Source organism: Rhinatrema bivittatum, chromosome 4 (assembly GCF_901001135.1).
Source record: "Rhinatrema bivittatum chromosome 4, aRhiBiv1.1, whole genome shotgun sequence".
Classification (NCBI taxonomy): domain Eukaryota; kingdom Metazoa; phylum Chordata; class Amphibia; order Gymnophiona; family Rhinatrematidae; genus Rhinatrema; species Rhinatrema bivittatum.
Window position 1 is genome coordinate 14,214,689 of NC_042618.1, and position 21,113 is coordinate 14,235,801.

The 21,113-nt window shown below is 44.1% G+C and overlaps 1 long non-coding RNA gene across 1 annotated transcript in view; it reads right to left on the reverse strand.

Annotated features, from left to right (window-relative positions):
• Positions 1-21,113, reverse strand: part of LOC115089286 — a 112,979-nt gene that overhangs the window by 12,482 nt on the left and 79,384 nt on the right. The window contains exon 2 of the long non-coding RNA XR_003856040.1: positions 1,238-1,359. This is a non-coding gene — a long non-coding RNA (uncharacterized LOC115089286). The remainder of the gene's footprint in view (positions 1-1,237; positions 1,360-21,113) is intronic.

The following is a 21,113-nucleotide window of genomic DNA, read 5'->3' on the forward strand; positions in this document are numbered from 1 at the left end:
ATGTTGGACTAAGTGTAATCTCCGGAATAATTTATCCGGTAACCCAACCCAAAGATTATTACCGTAGTAAAGTTGTCCCAATACTAAAATTTGGAGAACAGCTCGGAACAATTCTATCTGTAAAAGGGCTTTTAGAGATTTCAGCATTTTCAATTTGAAAAAAAAGATGTCTTGGCGAATAACTTTACGTGAGATTGCATAGTGAGACCAGAACCTAAAATTCTCCCTAATTTTCTAACTTCAGATGTCACTGGTATATTAACTCCTTCACATTTTAAATGGATATTGACTAGCGGGCTGGGGGCTGCTTTCCCTACGCACAAAATATTTGTCGTAGCAGCCTTTAAAGCAAGACCATGTGCTCCTAGCCAGTGCTTGATGTTACTCATGCAGTACTGTAGGAAAGACAGCTGAACTGACCCATTGGCATTGTTTGTTTAATTCTTTTTTGTCATGAGAGAGTTAAATTGTTAAATGTACGTCGTGCCACTAGGGGGGGGTACTGGGTACTGAGGGAAAGGAAGCAAGGCATTGCTGGGAGAAGCTGCCACCCAAGACCATGACACTTCTGCTGGACCCTTCAAAATAAACAACATAAGATTTTGGGTACTTTAACCCAGGAATATTTGTCAAGTGGCCAACAGCTACCTTATTTATTTACATGTACAACATGTGTAGAGCATCACAGACAGCGAGCCACCTGATGAAATGCCTGTGCGATAACCAGCGCTATTAATCATCCTTATTTATGGTTTACAAGGAGAAAATTGAAGCATTAATAAAGCCATATGTTGCCTAAACTCTAACTATACCAGCAGATTTATTGATCACTTGCACTTACATTACGTCAAACATCATGCAAACCAGGAAAAATGATTAATGTCATATTTTGCTTTGTTTTGTAAACAATCATGTACAGAAACTGGACTTTAATATTTTTAATGTTAGGATAACAGTGCTGATACTCCACCTCCGTTTCTGTTTCATAATACCTGTAATTCAGTGGCATTGTAGGGGAGCATGCTTTTCAGAACATATTTAGGGCAGGAAGTAAGAACTGGACAAAGAAAAGTGCAAAACGTCTGCAGGTTAGTAGGATTGTGCATTTTGAAAGAAGGTATCTTCTCTAAGTGGAGCATCGAGCATGCTTGTTCATCCAAGATGGTGCAATACAAAAGAGAAAGATTTTTAAAAAAAGACCGTCCTGGATAAGAAGAAACCTTGCAGGTGGACTCACACTGCGGCTGACAGCTGGGATGTTTCCTTAGACAGAATAACGGGGCAGCCTTGATGAGTGGGTTAGTCTTTCTCAGTCATCATCATCTACAACGGTGCTCCGGGTTTTGAAATCCCCTACAACTGCAGGAACAGAAAACAAAATTCCATAGGAGAAATTATGCAAGGAAATCTTTGCATGTCCACATTCCTTCATAATTTAAATCTATTTATGCTAGATAAATTCCAGATGGTAATAGCACTGAGAGTTCAATGGGACAGAGAGAATATTTCAGAAAAAGTGAAAGGGTTAGTTTAAAATATGTTCAGACACCAGATTGATGTTCACTTTTCAGACCTTCCAAAGAGTCATTTTAATTCTCGTAGGGTCTTAGATGCAAATGAATAAAAGTCGCCGTGTGATTGGTTGATTTGAGATGACATGCTAAGTTTGTAATGTCCAGGAAGATGTGCTCTTATGACAACACAAATCTTTAACTTCAAAGAAAATTGAAATTAACTATAATAATTCTTGTAATAATAGCAGTATGTTACACTTCTTCTGGCCCTTATTACACTTATTGGATGATTTAACTACGCTTCCCTAGTCCTCTCCTCAGACGCCCACAAGGCCCCAGAGCTCTCTTGTGATGGCCATGCAATGCCATGTCATTATGATATATTACAATATAGCTTTTGGAAGCTGCTTATTCAAAGCTCTCAAGAAGCATTCCTATCATAATGCTGAAATGCACATGTGAAAGCACTCGATTATTTTACATAGATAGATATCTGGCTTTTCTCCACACACAAGCTACGCATGACCTCACATGTTCTTCTAAAGAGAAAATGGCCCAGCTTTGGAGCTTCATGGTGTTACGGTTTTGGGCTATAGCCTGGTGTGGTGAACACCACCTGCAGGAGTGACATTGGACAGGAGGATGGGAATATGGTTTATATGAGTTATATTTTTAGATTTATTATTTATTATTTATTTATTATTTATTATTTCCTTTCTATCTTTGACTATTTTTGTTAAAAAATTAGTATATTTATTTTATGAGTAGGGATTATGACAATATAATGTATTTTTATTCTTTCTATTTCTTATCTATACTTTTTTAAATTTGACGTTTTATTTTATTTTATTTTTATTTTTGTTTTTTCTTTGGTTAATGGCTCTATATAATCGAAATTTGTAAACCGTCTTGATCAAACTAGTTTGAAAAGACGGTATAGAAATATTTTTAAATAAAATAAATAAATAAATAAATAATAGCAGATGATCTGGTGAAGCTGGGTAGAGAATCTGGAGCTGGGTGCAGGATGATAGAATTCCTGGTGCTGGGAGCTGGCAGAGAAGTCTCTAGTGCTGGGTGCTGGCTGAGAAGGATCTTTGGTGCTGGGTGCTGGCTGAGAAGGGTCTCTGGTGCTGGCTGAGAAGGGTCTCTAGTGCTGGGTGCTGGCTGAGAAGGGTCTCTGGTGCTGCGTGTTGGCTGAGAAGAGTCTCTGGAGCTGAGAGCATGGGGGTAAGGATGAACTTCAGGAAACACTGGAACAGCATGGGGGTATGCGTGGATGTGAATGCTGGTAAGCGTGGTCTGTTATACTGGAACTGAGTGCAGGTATGGGTGGAATCAGGATAGCGTGCAGGTAAGCGTGAGACTGGATTCAGGTAAGCATGAGCTGGATGAGGGAACCAGGGCAAGTAAGACAGACAATGACGGAACTAGACAAACCAGGACAAGGACAACATTGAACATGAAACCACAAAATGCCCGAAGGCAGTGAAGCAAGGAAGCAGGGGGGGAGCAGGAGAGTAATGGGGCAGCAACAGAAAGGGATTCAGGGACAGAGGGGACAAGAAGGCAGGCAAAGCTGAATGCCTACAGAGCAAGATCAACAGAGACCCAAAGGCCACAGAACAAGGCAGGGAAGCCCGAAAGCACACAAAGCAAGAAACAGAAAGCTAAAGCAGGGAGCCCAAAGGAACTTCATGCCGAAGCACCAAGACATGGGCTAGGCGGGGTTAAATAAGGAGTTCTGGACATGGAGCAGATAGGCAAGGAAGACTGGGTCAGCCAGGGGAGTGTGCTCATGAGGGGCCTCTGGTGGTGAGGAGGCTGAACAGCAGCCATAGACTGAAGGAGGATGCTATGGGCTGGTGTGAATGGATTTCTTTCATTAAATAGGTTTATTGTAAATGGGTGCCTCTTGCAGGGTAACGTTGTAATATGATATGAGGTGATATGATACAGACTTTCAGATACTTGAAAGGTTTTAATGATCCAAAAACAACGACAAACCTCTTCCGTAGGAAAATAATCAGCAGAACCAGGGGTCATGATTTGAGGCTCCAGGGAGGAAGATTCAGAACCAATGTCAGGAAGTATTTCTTCACGGAGAGGGTGGTGGATGCCTGGAATGCCCTTCCGGAGGAAGTGGTGAAGACCAGAACTGTGAAAGACTTCAAAGGGGCGTGGGATAAACACTGCGGATCCATAAAGTCAAGAGGCCACCAATGAAGAGTGGGTGACTCGCCAGAATGATGGCTATTGACACAATACCCTTATTAAATAAACATACACATGCTTACTGTGACTCCAACATCGCTCTAAGCTACAACAGCAAGAGGAAATGTGGAAAAAAGGATTCGCACTCACAAAGAGGGGAGTAGCTGGCTTGTTACGGCGGTTACTACCCCAAACCAAATGTGCCTGATACTTCACTTTCGATGCATATCCAGCATAGCTCTCTGCTTCAACAGCAGGGGAGAAGAAAAACAACCAATAAGGGCTGTATAACATAATCTGGGTAAAAACAAATAAGCATGGGTGTAGCTTGCTTATTGCGGCGGTTACTACCCCTACTACCCCTAACTAATCAAGCTTGATATTTCAATGGTGGGGGTGGAAGGGAAATAGAACCAAGAGCTAAGAGAAACAGATAAGTATGAGAGAAGAAATGTGTGAAGCTTGCTGGGCAGACTGGATGGGCCATTCGGTCTTCTTCTGCCGTCATTTCTATGTTTCTATGTTTCTCTGTTTCTATGTTTCTCTGTTTCTCTGTTTCTCTGTTTCTATGTTTCTCTGTTTCTATGTTTCTCTGTTTCTATGTTTCTCTGTTTCTCTGTTTCTCTGTTTCTCTGTTTCTCTGTTTCTCTGTTTCTATGTTTCTCTGTTTCTCTGTTTCTCTGTTTCTATGTTTCTATGTTTCTCTGTTTCTCTGTTTCTATGTTTCTATGTTTCTCTGTTTCTCTGTTTCTCTGTTTCTATGTTTCTCTGTTTCTATGTTTCTCTGTTTCTCTGTTTCTATGTTTCTCTGTTTCTATGTTTCTCTGTTTCTATGTTTCTATGTTTCTCTGTTTCTATGTTTCTATGTTTCTATGTTTCTCTGTTTCTATGTTTCTCTGTTTCTCTGTTTCTATGTTTCTCTGTTTCTCTGTTTCTCTGTTTCTCTGTTTCTATGTTTCTCTGTTTCTCTGTTTCTCTGTTTCTATGTTTCTCTGTTTCTCTGTTTCTATGTTTCTCTGTTTCTCTGTTTCTCTGTTTCTATGTTTCTCTGTTTCTCTGTTTCTATGTTTCTCTGTTTCTATGTTTCTCTGTTTCTCTGTTTCTCTGTTTCTCTGTTTCTATGTTTCTCTGTTTCTCTGTTTCTCTGTTTCTCTGTTTCTATGTTTCTCTGTTTCTATGTTTCTCTGTTTCTCTGTTTCTCTGTTTCTATGTTTCTCTGTTTCTCTGTTTCTATGTTTCTATGTTTCTCTGTTTCTATGTTTCTATGTTTCTCTGTTTCTCTGTTTCTCTGTTTCTCTGTTTCTCTGTTTCTATGTTTCTCTGTTTCTATGTTTCTATGTTTCTATGTTTCTATGTTTCTCTGTTTCTCTGTTTCTATGTTTCTATGTTTCTCTGTTTCTATGTTTCTCTGTTTCTATGTTTCTATGTTTCTATGTTTCTCTGTTTCTATGTTTCTATGTTTCTCTGTTTCTATGTTTCTATGTTTCTATGTTTCTCTGTTTCTATGTTTCTCTGTTTCTCTGTTTCTCTGTTTCTATGTTTCTCTGTTTCTATGTTTCTCTGTTTCTATGTTTCTATGTTTCTCTGTTTCTATGTTTCTCTGTTTCTATGTTTCTATGTTTCTCTGTTTCTATGTTTCTCTGTTTCTATGTTTCTATGTTTCTCTGTTTCTATGTTTCTCTGTTTCTATGTTTCTATGTTTCTCTGTTTCTATGTTTCTATGTTTCTATGTTTCTCTGTTTCTCTGTTTCTATGTTTCTATGTTTCTCTGTTTCTATGTTTCTATGTTTCTCTGTTTCTCTGTTTCTCTGTTTCTATGTTTCTATGTTTCTATGTTTCTCTGTTTCTCTGTTTCTCTGTTTCTATGTTTCTCTGTTTCTATGTTTCTATGTTTCTCTGTTTCTATGTTTCTATGTTTCTATGTTTCTATGTTTCTCTGTTTCTACGTTTCTCTGTTTCTATGTTTCTCTGTTTCTATGTTTCTCTGTTTCTATGTTTCTATGTTTCTATGTTTCTATGTTTCTATGTTTCTCTGTTTCTATGTTTCTATGTTTCTATGTTTCTATGTTTCTATGTTTCTCTGTTTCTATGTTTCTATGTTTCTCTGTTTCTATGTTTCTATGTTTCTCTGTTTCTACGTTTCTCTGTTTCTCTGTTTCTATGTTTCTCTGTTTCTCTGTTTCTCTGTTTCTATGTTTCTATGTTTCTATGTTTCTCTGTTTCTACGTTTCTCTGTTTCTATGTTTCTATGTTTCTATGTTTCTCTGTTTCTCTGTTTCTCTGTTTCTATGTTTCTATGTTTCTATGTTTCTATGTTTCTCTGTTTCTATTTGCTCTGGGATGGTGCGACTGATTTAAGCCTGTGCTGGAACTGCTGGGGCCCCTGAGAGGCCAGCCCAGACCTGTCCTGGGGAGGTGCCCCAAGCTCAGACCTGTCCTGGGGAGGTGCCCCAAGCCCAGACCTGTCCTGGGGAGGTGCCCCAAGCTCAGACCTGTCCTGGGGAGGTGCCCCAAGCTCAGACCCCCTCCAGGGGAGCCAAGGCAGGCTCAGACCCCTCCTGGGATGGGACGACACAACAGGAGCAGGTGTCCCTTTCAAGCTTGGCTGGCTGGAAATAACGACCCCCTGTAGGCTGGCCTGGCTGGGAATGAAGAACACTGTCTGCTGGAAGAATCTGCTGAATGCAGGTACTAGGAATGTGCATTCGTTTGCAACGAAATAGGAAATAAAGACAATATTTCGTATTTCGTTGCGTTTCAAGGGGCTGACGAAACAATAGGAAAACCATGATATTTCGTTTGGTTTTCTTATCGTTTTTTTGGGGGGGGGGAGAAAGGGCACATTTAAAAAAAAACCCAAACCCACCCCAACCCTTCAAATTTAATTAATTGCAACCCACCACCTTCCCGAGCCCCCAAGACTTGCCCAACCCCCCCCCCCCCAAAAAAAAAAACTTGCCGAAAGTCCCTGGTGGTCCAGCAGGGTCCTGGGAGCGATCTCCCCCTCTCAGGCTGTTGGCTGCCACTAATCAAAATGGCGCCAGTGGCTCTTTGCCCTTACCATGTGACAGGGGCTACCAGTGCCATTGGTCAGCCCCTGTCACATGGTAGGAGCAATGGATGGCCCGTGCCATTTCTTAAGATGGCGCTGGCCATCCATTGCTCCTACCATGTGACAGAGGCCAGCCAATGGCACCATAGTTAATTGAATTTGAAGGGTTGGGGTGGGTTTGTTTGTTTTTTTTGGGACAGCCGAAAAAAAATCAATGAAATTTCCCGCGGCGGGCCAATAACGAAGGCCAAACCAAAAGGTTCAACCGAATCACATCTCTAGAAGGTACCTCCTGCTGGTCTTGGTGCCGGTTTGCAGACATCTCGTGCAAGCTCAACTGGCTGGATGTAGGAGCCTGCTGCTGACTGGCCACAGGGTGTAAGACTGGCCATGTTGGACTGAGAAGAGGGTGTAGACCTGACTACAGAGCAATTGGTGGGTAGAGACAAGGTGCCGAGCCTCTGATCACTGGTCCCTGGTTCTGATGTGTGGGGTTGCAGATTAGTAAAAGCACAGGCAGGTCTGGAACGCCTTCGGAAGCAGCTCTCCAGCAGTGACTGACCTGCAGCTGTGAAAGGCAGAGCTCTGCTTGGCTTAATTAGTGTTCTCTGCTCTAGAGAATCTTGTTTCTGAGGACTGAGCACAGCAGTCACAGGAACATTAGTGACCAGGTCAGTGCCAGGCTTTCTGGTAGATATTTTGATTTTTTCTGAGAGGTTTTCTCCAAGGCGCCATGAGAAGATGTGCTAAGATTTTTTACCAAGGCACTGACAGTTATAACTATTTATTTATTTATTTATTTATTTAACGCTTTTCTATACCGACCTTCATGGCAGGAAGACCATATCAGATCGGTTTACATCGAACAGGGTAATAGTAACAAAAAACAGTAAAAATAGTAAAAACCGGAAGAATAAAGTTACATTTAACAAGGTTGGTAAACTTGGAGCTAAATACTGTTGGAAGGAAAAGGCATAGGAACGCAGTAAACCAGAAGTGTAAACAATATGATAAAGGGTCTTATTAAGTGCTGGAGGAGGTACAGTGATTCATAGTTCAAGATTCATAGTACAAGATGATGTTCAGTCGTCTAGTGTGTATCCGGAGGATCTGAGAATGCTTGGCGGAAAAGCCATGTCTTCAGTTTTTTCCTGAATGTTAGGAGGCAGGGTTCCAGCCTAAGGTCTGGTGGGATGTTGTTCCAGGCAGCTGGGCCTGCTGTAGAGAAGGATCGGTCTTTGGTCGAGATGAGGCGTGTTGCTTTGGAAGGCGGTGCTTGTAGGATTCCTTTGTATAGTTCTCTTGTTGGTCGATTGGAGGTATGGAGTTTGAAAAGGTATTCCAGGTCCAGATGAAGGTGACTGTAAATGGATTTGTGGATTATGGTGAGTGATTTGTGGAGGATTCTGAAGTTCACTGGAAGCCAATGTAAGTTACGGAGTATGGGTGAGATGTGTTCTCCACGTTTGGTGCTGGTTAGGAGTCTTGCCGCGGTATTCTGTATCAACTGTAGTGGCTTGGTGGAGGAGTTGGGTAGACCCATGAGTAGAGCGCTGCAGTAATCTATTTTGGAAAATAGCACTGCTTGCAGAACTGTCCTAAAGTCGTGGAAGAATAGTAAAGGTTTGAGCCTTTTTAGAACCTGGAGTCTATAGAAACAGTCTTTGGTTGTGGTGTTGATCATTTTCTTGAGGTTTAGGCGATTATCGAGTAGGACTCCGAGGTCTCTCACATGGGTATGTGTGAGTTGGGTATTGTGGATTGTCTGAGGGAGTGAGTTGTCTTGGTTGGGGGAGATGAGGAGGAGTTCGGTCTTGGATGCATTAAGTACCAGATTAAGACTGTTGAGAAGACTGGTGATTGATTCTAGGCATTTGTTCCAGTGCGTGAGAGATTTAGCGATGGATTTTGTTATAGGAATCAGAATCTGCACGTCATCTGCATACAGGTAATGAATTAGGTTGAGGTCTGTTAGAAGCTGGCAGAGGGGGAGGAGGTAAATGTTAAAGAGTGTGGGTGATAACGAGGATCCTTGGGGAACACCAAGTGAGGATCTGGTCAAAGGCGATTCTTTATCATTGATTTTAACTTTGAAGCTTCTGTTATATAGAAATGACGTGAACCAGCTAAGGGCTAAACCAGCTATCCCTATGTCGGCTAGGCGATTGAGGAGGATGGAGTGGTTGACGGTGTCGAATGCCGCTGAAATGTCTAGGAGTACCAGGAGAAAGGAGTAGCCCTTGTCTAATCCCATGATTATATGGTCTGTTAGTGATATGAGAAGAGTTTCTGTACTGCGAGATTTGCGGAATCTGTATTGGGATGGGTATAGGATGTTGTGTTCTTCTAGAAATTTGGAAAGCTGAGAATTCACCAATTTCTCTGTTAATTTGGCGAGGAAAGGGAGATTCGAGATGGGGCGGAAGTTGGAGAGTTCTTTGGGGTCTAAATTGTGCTTCTTAAGGAGGGGTTTCAGAGAGGCAGTTTTAAGGCTGTCTGGGTACAACCCTTGGGCTAAAGAGCAGTTTATAATATTCGCTAGGGGACCCGAGATACTGTTAGGAATCAGTAGCAGAAGTTTAGATGGTATGTTGTCATCTGGGTGACTAGAGGGTTTCTGTCTCTTGATGAGGGCTTCTATCTCCTTTGAGGATGTTAATTCGAAGTTGTTGAGTTTAACTCCCGTGCAGGAGTGAGTGTTAGAGAATGTAGGGCATGGGGTAGTATTGGTTGGTAGAAGTGCCAGAGTGTTTGAAATCATCTGTTGAAAGAATGATGCAAGTTCGTTGGCCTTAGATTGTGCCTGATCATCTGGTATCGTTGATGGGGATGACTTAGTAATTTGAGCCACATAAGAGAACAGCGCCTTGGCATCATATTGAAGATCGTGTATTTTGTTGGCGTAGTATTCTCTCTTTGACTTTAGAATAGAGGTCCTGTAGTGATGTAAAGTTCCTTTGTAGGTCGATAGTGTAGAGGGGTTGGGGGCTTTGCGCCATCTGTTTTCTTTGTGCCGAAGGACTTTGTGCCGACATCAGCAAACTACATGGTTTGCTGATGTTTCTTGTGGAACAGCTGGTCCGGTAGCTGTGCAACGGGGGCAAGCTTTGTCTGGGAGTAGTAAGCTAGGGATACAGGGACATTTCCACCATCCTGGCTTAGGAGTGTTACAGTTCAAGCATTCTTGGTATTTTGAAACATTTTTCTTCTTACAGCTACTGATGCCCAGGATTTCTGATCTGAGAGCTGACAGGCTAGACCAGAGCTTTCCAAACTTTTCATGTTGGTGACACACTTTTTAGACAAACATAATTTCGGGACACAGTAATTCAGTCTACTAGCAAACCAGAGGTTAAAGGTTAAACGAACGAAATGTATTTCGACAATTTACGTATGTTTCCTTAAATATATACATAATAAAATGTTTCACGACACAACCTATCTTGTGAAAACCTTTCATTTATATTAAAAATATATAATATTCCAAGATTAATGTTATTGTTATAATTTATGAATAACAATAATAAAACAAAGTTATTGTGTTATTCAATTTACCTCTTTAATGAGATATATGAGCTTGATGGGATGAACACAGCTTTTGAATATTTGGTGTTAATAAAGTCCAAAGGGTCTTCTGCGTAATTTTAAAAAGCTGGCCAGTTTCACACTATAAAATTGATAGCCTCATTCAACTAATTCTATATGGCTATGAGAGAGTGAAGTCTGGAATTTATAGGAAGGGACAGAATGTCAATATAAATCCTGCACCTCCAGTTCTGTAACTCTGTGCATCCACTGAAATTCCCCCAAACAATGGAGCTTGAATGTTTCCCTTACAGCTCATCATACTGAAAGATATTTTCAAATGCTGGTGTCACCTCACAGTAACAGCAGCACAAACACCTTCCACTGCCAGGCACATTGTGAACTAAAATAAAACCTCGTAAAAAAGACACTCAAAATCTATACTGCAATCCCATTGTAACATAACAGTAATAACACCAAGGACTCAAACAACAATAACCCTACCTGTGAAAAAGCAAGGGTAAATATTACACTGGGTCCTAGAATACCAATACACCACCTACTGAGGAAACAAAACAAACCAGATTGCTATAGATCCCTATGCTAGCAGAATCTCTCATAATGGTCACACACACAGAGCAGAGACAGACCCTCACCAAATACAGAATACAAAATAAAGGAGCACAAATTAGACAAAAACTGAAATGGAAACCCCAAGAAGCCAGACTCTGTGTATTAACAATGGAAAAATAGAACCACCATTCCTCATAAAACAAATAAAATCAAGAAACAAAGCATCAGTTATAATAGTAAAACCATACTAATAAAAGAATATTTTAAAACTACTGATAAATAGAATTTCTATTAATTAAAATCATACATTTTTTACAATTTCCCAAACACCAATAAAATATTTCAAAACAGCACATATATCAAATAACACCCAATAATTAAAACTAATAAGGATTTTAAAAAGCCCCTGCTGTCCATACGTGGGAGCTCTTGATTTCCAGTCACCCTGATATTGTCCAGGATTAGGAGGTTATCCTCTCTCACACAGACTCACATGTCCATTCTCTCTCACACATACACTGTCACATACATACACATTCATGCTTTTATACCCACCATAACCTCTCGCTCTCACAGACACTGACACACTCTCAGGCTCTAAGACACTCTCTCCCCCTCCACACACCCCCCCCCCCCCCACACAAACTCTTACTCCCCTGGATTTTCTCATACACACTCTCTCTGGCTCCCTCACGTACACACAAACACACACACCCAGGCAAGCTTCCAGTCATTCTCACACACTGAAACTGACCCCCAGGCAGGCTCCCATTCATTTTCACACCACTCCCTCACCATCCCCCAGGCATGCACACATTCATTCTCACACACACAGACCCCCAGGCAGGCACCAATTCATTCTCACACACACACATATACTACACACTGGCCGGCACCTATTCTCACAAATACAAACCCCAGGAAGACACCCATACATTCTCATACACAGACACACCCTCAGGCAGGCACCCATGCATTCACACACATACACCCCTAGGCAGACTCCCATTCATACACATGCACACTAAAGGCAGACCCCCTCTCTTTCTTTTGCCAGCAACCTCAGAGCCTCTCTCATTCCTCTGCTGCCACTGTCACTGATGCCGCATGGCTATTGGGGAGGCGCTGATTGCTGCTATTGGCACTGAAGCCCATTCTGCTGCCTCCTCTGTGCAGGCCCCGTGGGTTTCCACTTCCTCCATGTTGATCTCGTACATTGTGAGATCCGCATAGAGAAAGTGCTACTCTTGCACATTACCAAAGATTACATGTGCCAATCAGTAAAAAGTAATTTATTTCTTTTTTTTTTTACCTTTGCTGTCTGAACTTAGTTTTTCTAATCGGTTGGTCACAGGCTTTTTTGTTCCACCTCCCCTTTCTTATTTTTTGCCAATTCCTTTCATATTGTCTTTTTTTCTATTTCTTTTCTCTCCATCTGTCTTCTTCCCTCAAACATTGTCAGGTTCTCATTCTCATATGCTTTCTCTCTCTCTCTCACACACACACACAGGCTCTCACTCTCACATGCTCTCTCTCATACAATCATTCATACAGTCTCTCTCTTGCAAATGCTGTCTGACTCTCACACACCCAGGCTCTCTCTCACTCCCTCATGCTGTCTTGCTCAAGCACAGGCTCTCACTATCACATGCTGTCTCTCGCACACACATACAGGTTCTCACATGCTGTCTCTGCAAACATTCAGGTCCTCACTCCCACACCCAATCTCTCAACGCACCTCATACACGCAACCCAATCTCTCAACACACCTCATACACGCAATCCAATCTCTCAACGCACCTCATACATGCACACACTCTACGGGCCCTCAGCCTCTCTCTTACCTCTGGGCCTCCTCTTCACGGGTCGCTGCAGGACGGGCTCTGCAGCGGCCCTGATCTTTTCGGACCGATCCGCGGTGGGGGCCTTCTCCTCTTCTCACACGCTGTAACGACGCTGCTCCTCTTCTGCACGCGGCTGATGCTCCTCCCCCTTTCTGCCCGTGCGGCTCCGGCAACATTTTCCTTCCGGGGCCGCGTGGGCAGGAAGGAGGCGGAGCATCTGCACGTTTCGACGTGACCTTGTTCTTCAGGCCGTGGTGAGGTGAGCTCCACCACGGCCATGCCGATCTTCCTGCTGTGTGTCCGCGGCACACAGCACAGCGATTCTTTACTGCTCAGCCGCCAGTGGGATGAGGTCCACCGGGCGGCCGCATTGGCTCCCACTTGCCCAGGGGTCAGTAACCTTTTTGGCTGAGAGAGCCATAAACGCCACATATTTTAAAATGTAATTCCATGAGAGCCATACAATATGTTTAAAACTAAGTACAAGTAAATGTGTGCATTTTATGTATGATCACTTATTGGTCTCTGAAAATATTACACCAGGCCTTAAGACACCAACACATCTCCTATTAGGAAAACGGACCAAGTCAGGCTGCTATAGAGTCCTACACAGAAACTACACGCCAGCAGAAAACCTCACCTGAATCACGTGCTGTCCCTCACCTAACATAGAATAAAGAGACCAAAACGCATAACAAGAAGCATGCAGAAAAAACTGAATTGGAAACTGCAACAAGCCAGAGTCTCTGTATGCAGTGTAACAAAGGAAAAAAGAAACATCACCCATCCTTATAAAACAAATCAAGAAATATAAAATCATCAGCAGTAAAACTGTACTAACAAAAGAACATATTTCGAAACAGCTGATGAGTGGAATATCCAATAATTAAAAACTCATATAAAACATTTCCAGATACCAACAAAATATTTCAAAATAGCAGACACAAAGACCCAGTAATGAAAAATAATAAGGATACAAACATTTTTTTGCTCTGCATACCTGGGAACGTTTGATATCCAGGTGTCCTGAGATTGTTCTGAATTAGCAGGAGGCGGGGTGTTTGCTTGGAACTTTCTCCTCTCTCAGTCACATACCAGCGCTCTCTCTCTCACACTGGCTCTCAATGACACACCTATACACACATGCTCTCAGTACTCACATATACACATGTTTTTTCTCTCTCACTTATATAGGCTCTTAATTACACATTTACACACATGCTGTCTATCTTTTCATGCTTACACACACACAGGCTTTCAATCACACACATACATGCTGTCTTTTTCTCTCACACACAGACTCTCATTCACATGCTTACAAACATGTCCTCTCTTTCTCTCATTTACACACAGGCTCTCAATCACATACTCACATGCTCCCTCACCTAAATCGGCTCTCAATCACACAAAGACACACATGCTCTCTCTCTCTCATTTAAACACAGGCTCTCAATCACATACTCACATGCTCCATCACCTAAACCAGCTCTCAGTCACACACAGACACACATGATCTCTCTCTTACTTATACACACAGGCTCTTAATCATACATACACATGATCTCTCTCACACAAAGGATCTCAATCATACACACATACTCTTTCACACAAACAGGTTTTCAATCACAAACTTACACATACAGGTTCCCAATGGTAAACTTACATTCATGCTCTCTCTCTCTCTCACAGGCATGCTCTCAATCAAAGACATACTCTCTTTCACATGTACAGGCTCTCATTCACATACATGCAATCTCTCTCACCCACACACACACACACACACACGCACACACACGCAGCGCGGCTCGGAGGAAAATGAAGAGGTTCAACCGCGGCCGATGGGACTCCGCCTCCGCGAGGGCTGAAAATGAAGAGGTTAGCGTTGGGAGGAGGCTGCTGCTGCTGCCGCGAGTTCCCGGGGTGGGGGTGGGGGAGAGAGAGAGTGAGAGCATTCACTCTCTCTATCTCCCACCCCGGGAACTCGCGGCAGCAGCAGCAGCCTCCTCCCAACGCTAACCTCTTCATTTTCAGCCCTCGCGGAGGCGGAGTCCCATCGGCCGCGGTTGAACCTCTTCATTTTCCTCCGAGCCGCGCTGCAGTCTTCTTTTCTTCGGGCCGATGCCGAGCGCACTAGCGTGGCCTCTTCTTGCCGCGCACGCACCCGATGCTCTCCACTTCCTCTTCCGGGGGGGGGGGGCGGGAAGAAGAGAGCACGCCGGTGCCCCTGACTCCGGCTGTTCCTGCCGCGTTCCGCCCGGCGGAGGAGGGACCGGGGAGCAGCGGGTCAGCGGGAAAAGTGTGGCGATACTTGTCTGCGAGCCAGATGCAGCCCTCAAGAGCCATATCTGGCTCGGAGCCATGGGTTCCCGGCCCCTGCACTTCCCGGTGTGTCACGTGCACCGGGCTTGCGCGACACACCGGCACACCTCAGGCGACACAGTAAAGTGTCGCGACACACACTTTGGAAAGCTCTGGGCTAGACAGTCTTGGTAATGTGGGTAATTAAAAGTTTGGCAACGAGTACAGGTAAAACACCACTGAGAATCAGAAATGGTGTGTGGAGCGGAAAAATAAGTTGACTCACCGAACTGTTGCAGAGTCCTGTTCCTATATTTGGAGGTGGATGGCTTCGGCATGCTGTTACAGTTTTGAGCTGTAGCCTGGTGTGGTGAACACCACCTGCAGGAGTGACACAGGACAGGAGGATGGGAGTAATAACAGATGATCTGGTGAGGCTGGGTAGAATCTCTGGAGCCGGGTGCAGGATGATAGAATTCCTGGAACTGGGTGCTGGCTGAGAAGAGTCTCTGGTGCTGGGTGCTGGCTGAGAAGGGTCTCTGGCACCGGGAGCTGGTTGGGAAGAGTCTCTAGTGCTGGCTGAGAAGTCTCTGGTGCTGGGTGCTGGCTGAGAAGTCTCTGGTGCTGGGTGCTGGCTGAGAAGGGTCTCTGGTGCTGGGTGCTGGCTGAGAAGTCTCTGGTGCTGGGTGCTGGCTGAGAAGGGTCTCTGGTGCTGGCTGAGAAGGGTCTCTGGTGCTGGGTGCTGGCTGAGAAGGATCTTTGGTGCTGGGTGCTGGCTGAGAAGAGTCTCCGGTGCTGGCTGGGAAGAATCTCTAGTGCTGCGTGCTGGCTGAGAAGGGTCTCTGGAGCTGAGAGCATGGGTGTATGGGTGAACTTCAGGAAACACTGGAATAGCATGTTGGTATGCGTGGATGTGAATGCAGATAAGCGTGGTCTGTTATACTGGAACTGAGTGCAGGTATGGGTGGAATCAGAATAGCGTTCAGGTAAGCGTGAGACTGGATGCAGATAAGCATGAGCTGGATGAGGGAACCAGGGCAAGTAAGACAGACAATGACGGAACTAGACAAACCAGGACAAGGACTACACTGAACATGAAACCACAAAATGCCCGAAGGCATTTATACGAAAAAAAATGCCGATCTGTGGGAATATGAACTTTTTCCGCAGCTACACGAAACCGAAAGCGGAAACGATCAGGCATCCGATGTACATCTCTAACAAAACATCTCTTAGTCTTAAAAAACTGATATTAACACCAGAGTTGTTCCTTGCAGCAGGTCACCACCACATCAGGGTCAAGTCTTCCCTATCCCTCGGCATCTCAAACACAGGGTTCCCCAAGTAGGCCCAGATGTCTCACAAGACTCCTACCACGAAAAATTGCAGAAACCCCGAAAAGCAACCCAGAGGGAGAATCCCAACCAGCCAGTGAGTGGACTGAAAAGGAAATCCTTCACAACTCAGGTCAGGACACCAATCAGGGCTTGCCTGGCTCCTCTGACTGAGCCTAAAAAAACAACTTAAGTGAAAACTCCTCACTTCCTCCTAACTCCAACTCAACTTTACACTTCCCCCAGAGCTCACTCTTACAAGCTGCTTTTGTAAATTCTCAGGAGGCGGACAATCCCATCACCCTCGATGGAAGCAGCTGCATTTGAATAGCGGCTCCCCTATTTCTAACTTACACTAGAGCGCTTTCTGAATATGGGAATACGACTTCATTGTAACGTAATCGAAGGGTCTGTAACATTTGTTAACTGGGAAATGTCATCAGAAACCCAACTCAGCTCCTAAACTTGACTTGCCAAATTAGAATCTTGCTCTTCTATCCACACTTGTACTTGAGAGGTAAAAACCCCCTATGAGGAAACAAGTTGGTGAAGGGAGGCTATCGCAGACCAGATAGTGTCCATAGTAACAGACTCAGGCTTAACCAGAAGAGGCACAGGAAAGACAGGTCTCAAGGAAGGAAGAGAAGTTCCTGATCCTTCTTCGATGTAGCTCCTTCCATTCTGCTTATTCCTGAAATTGTCACCACAGGCCCCATTCTGGACAGGTTGAGACTACACTGCAGGGACCATGGTGTTTGCGATTTAGAGCCCATGGAGCTGTCCTCCACCATCGCCAACAAAGCAATTCAGCCCTACAGTTCCCGCAATATTCACAATTTGAACCGGAAGAGAAACATTTCCCTCAATTTGTAGAGGGACCATCTCTAGCCGGTTGAGGAGGGGTTGATCAAGAGGCCAGACTGAGCAACACATCACTCCCAGAACCAGAAACCAAGCCCTCCAGCTCTCATACTCCACCAGACTCCAGCAATGCAGTAGGCTGCCTAAATCCAGGAATCGTCAACTGGTGATCCGAGGATGAATTAGAAGATGTAGAAGAAGCTCATCTAATCTTCACTTTACGTTTCTTCACCATACTGGAGAGAGGTAGGAGGAAAAAAGGAAAAGAATCCAGGTCTTCACAGAGTGGACTTAGCATGGCTAAGACAGTTTTATGCAAGGTAAATAGCTGTAAATAGCTTGGGGATCAGTGCCATAAAAGTGAATGCATAACTCAGATTTGCAAATAATTTTACATGCACTAAGGGAATGTGTTCCATAGGGGCGGAGATGGGACCTATGCAAATACTTTCCCATTAAAAAAAAAAAAAGCATGCATGTTTGTTCACACTCTCAAGTTACACCTCGATATTGCAGGTGTAATCTCATGCAGGTGAATCTGTGCGTGCACCATGGTAGGGATGTGAATCGTTTTTTGACGATTTAAAATATCGTCCGATATATTTTAAATCGTCAAAAATCATTAGAGCCGCAATACAATAACAATTCCCCCGATTTATTGTCAAAAAATCGTAAATCGGGGGAAGGGGGAGGGGAAGGGGGAGGGCGGGAAAACCGGCACACTAAAACAACCCTAAAACCCACCCGACCCTTTAAAATAAATCCCCCACCCTCCCGAACCCCCCCAAAATGCCTTAAATTACCTGGGGTCCAGAGGAAGGGTCCCGGTGTGATCTTTTACTCTCGGACCTCCGGTGCTTGTAGAAATGGCGCCGGCGCTACCTTTGGTTTTTCCGTATGGAAAAACGATTCGCATGCAGGAAGTCGTTCCCGGACCCCCGCTGGACCCCCAGGGACTTTTGGCCAGCTTGGGGGGGCCTCCTGACCCCCACAAGACTTGCCAAAAGTCCAGCGGGGGTCCGGAACGACCTCCTGCAGTCGAATCGTGTTGTCTACGGCCGGCGCCATTTTGCGCAAAATGGTGGCGCAAAATGGCGCCGGCCATAGACAACACGGTTCGACTGCAGGAGGTCATTCCGGACCCCCGCTGGACTTTTGGCAAGTCTTGTGGGGGTCAGGAGGCCCCCCCAAGCTGGCCAAAAGTCCCTGGGGGTCCAGTGGGGTCTGGGAGCGATCTCCTGCCGCGAATCGTTTTTTCGTACGGAAAAACGATTCGCATGCAGGAAGTCGTTCCCGGACCCCCCGCTGGACTTTTGGCAAGTCTTGTGGGGGTCAGGAGGCCCCCCCAAGCTGGCCAAAAGTTCCTGGGGGTCCAGCGGGGGTCCAGGAGCAATCTCCTACGCTCCTGACCTCGGGGGACAAAAAACAAAATGGCGCCGGCGCTACGAGAGTAAAAGATCACACCGGGACCCTTCCTCTGGACCCCAGTTAATTTAAGGCATTTTGGGGGGGTTTGGGAGGGTGGGGGATTTATTTTAAAGGGTCGGGGTGGGTTTTAGGGTTGTTTTAGTGTGCCGGTTTTCCCACCCTCCCCCCCACTGGACCCCAGGTAATTTAAGGCATTTGGGGGGGGTTCGGGAGGGTGGGGGATTTATTTTAAAGGGTCGGGGTGGGTTTTAGGGATGTTTTAGTGTGCCGGTTTTCGATTTACACGATTTTCACAATTTTCACGATATTTAAAAAACCCAAACGGCGACGATCCGATTCCCTCCCCCTCCCAGCCGAAATCGATCGTTAAGACGATCGATCACACGATTCACATCTCTACACCATGGTACTTACAGGCAAATTTTCAAAGCAAACTTAAAGCTGAATATATTAAGCTGCGATGTTTTTTCGCAGGAGAGGGTCCCATTATTGTGGAGTGGTGTCGCCACGATAGTGGCCCCCTCCTCCTCCCAAAAAACAGTGCAGCTGTATCGCTGCATTGTTTTGTCTCGCGTCAAAACACCATGGAGCAGAGCAGCACATTATAGGCCCTTTACACGCGATGGCGGCCCCCAACATCATGAGGTCGCCATCACCTTAAAAGACCATGTAAATTTTTTAAAAAGCCCCTCAAAATCGTAAAAAGGTAAGAACATAAGAACATGCCATACTGGGTCAGACCAAGGGTCCATCAAGCCCAGCATCCTGTCTCCAACAGTGGCCAAACCAGGCCATAAGAACCTGGCAAGTACCCAAAAACTAAGTCTATTCCATGTAACCATTGCTAATGGCAGTGGCTATTTTCTAAGTGAACTTAATAGCAGGTAATGGCAGTTGTGTGGCAGTTGTGTGGAGGGTCAAAGCTGACCCTCCCCCCTTTTCACCTCATGGCCGCCACTTGAGTCAGCCCCAACATTCCAAGTAAAACATAATACATTTGGTTTTGCTATGAAAATCTGGGGTGAAGTCTGCATGTACAAGGTATGGACAAACGTTCCCCTAATCTGCACCTTATCTACCCACCTTATCTACTGTTTTATCATAAGGTTTCCAAATTATGTTCATGTGTGACCAACATTTAATTAATATGTACTGTCATCACCAGTCCTTCTGGCTCCCAAACTAGTCTGCTTTTCAGAATAATCCAACTATGCAAAATAGCATGGTTGCTAGACTAAATATATGCAAATGAATTCACGGCTCACTGCCGACTCCCTATCCAGACCTCGAACGTTGCATTCAGGGATCTGTAGGCAGAGCAGTGTCTATTCCAGCAGATACACATGATATTGGGGAGGGGTCTGATTCTTTCTACTGCATTTTAACATGTTTACAATCACCACCCACTATGCTCTACCAAAAAGAAAGAAAAACCCAGAGAAGGAGCATGACTTCAGGTCACAATGCAAAGTCACACTTTCTATTCCCATCTCTGCACAAAAAAATATCTTCAAAGGGATTAATGAAAAATGATTTTTTTTTTCAACTGGGTAATTGATCCCTTACTGGAATGTTTCAAAATTATCTACTGTAACTTCAAGGGAACTGTGTTCTTTGCAAGAAAAGGTTATGACAATCATTATTTAACTGAGCTTGTTAATAAAGGTTTTCCTAGGATACTGAAACATTAAAAGTGTGGTAATTAGAAGGGGGGAAAAAAAAAGGAAAATCACCCAGCACTGAAGTGTCGATTAATCAGCCTCCATTTCCATAAACAGCCCTAAGTGCAAAAATCAGACTTATTATGTTTTTTAGATGAATGATCAACAAATGCTCAGACTCATCTGTCATCGTCTGGTTTTGCAGCTGACAGGAATAATGGACCTATTTGGTATTTTCTGAATTCATAAAGAAGAGTGCCTTGCGGTTTATATAAAATCCGCATTTAATCAGCGTGGAAATGCCGGCAAGAGATTAAACGCCAGTGGTGAAAAGGGCTTATTGTCTGCCCTTCGTAGACCTGAAAGGTTAAAGGCTAAAACTGTTTCCATTCGTTACTCCCACACTGCGTGAGCGATTTATGTTCCCAGACTAAAGCTGTAGCACCAGCTGGATTCTTCATGTTATCAACCTGCCCATTTCTTGGTTCTGTTTCTTCCTCTTTTGGTCTTATTCATAGATCTCCTTTCTTTTTTGTGCCAATATACATCAGTTCTTATGTTTTCCCACTCTTTTAGAATAAAGGGTGTCTGCTTTTAATTCAGGAGGAAGGGTTACTGGCCTGGTGACTTTAATATGCAGTAAAAGTATAAAAAACGGACTCCTAGTCTAGAGACGGCACCATATCAAACCTGAAATTATATAAAATACAACAGGAGTGATGATGACTCGCAAAATGCTATTTGAAAACAAAGCTTGAAGTCCTTGAAGAAATATAAAAAACCATTTTAAACACACATCCCTGTGCAAA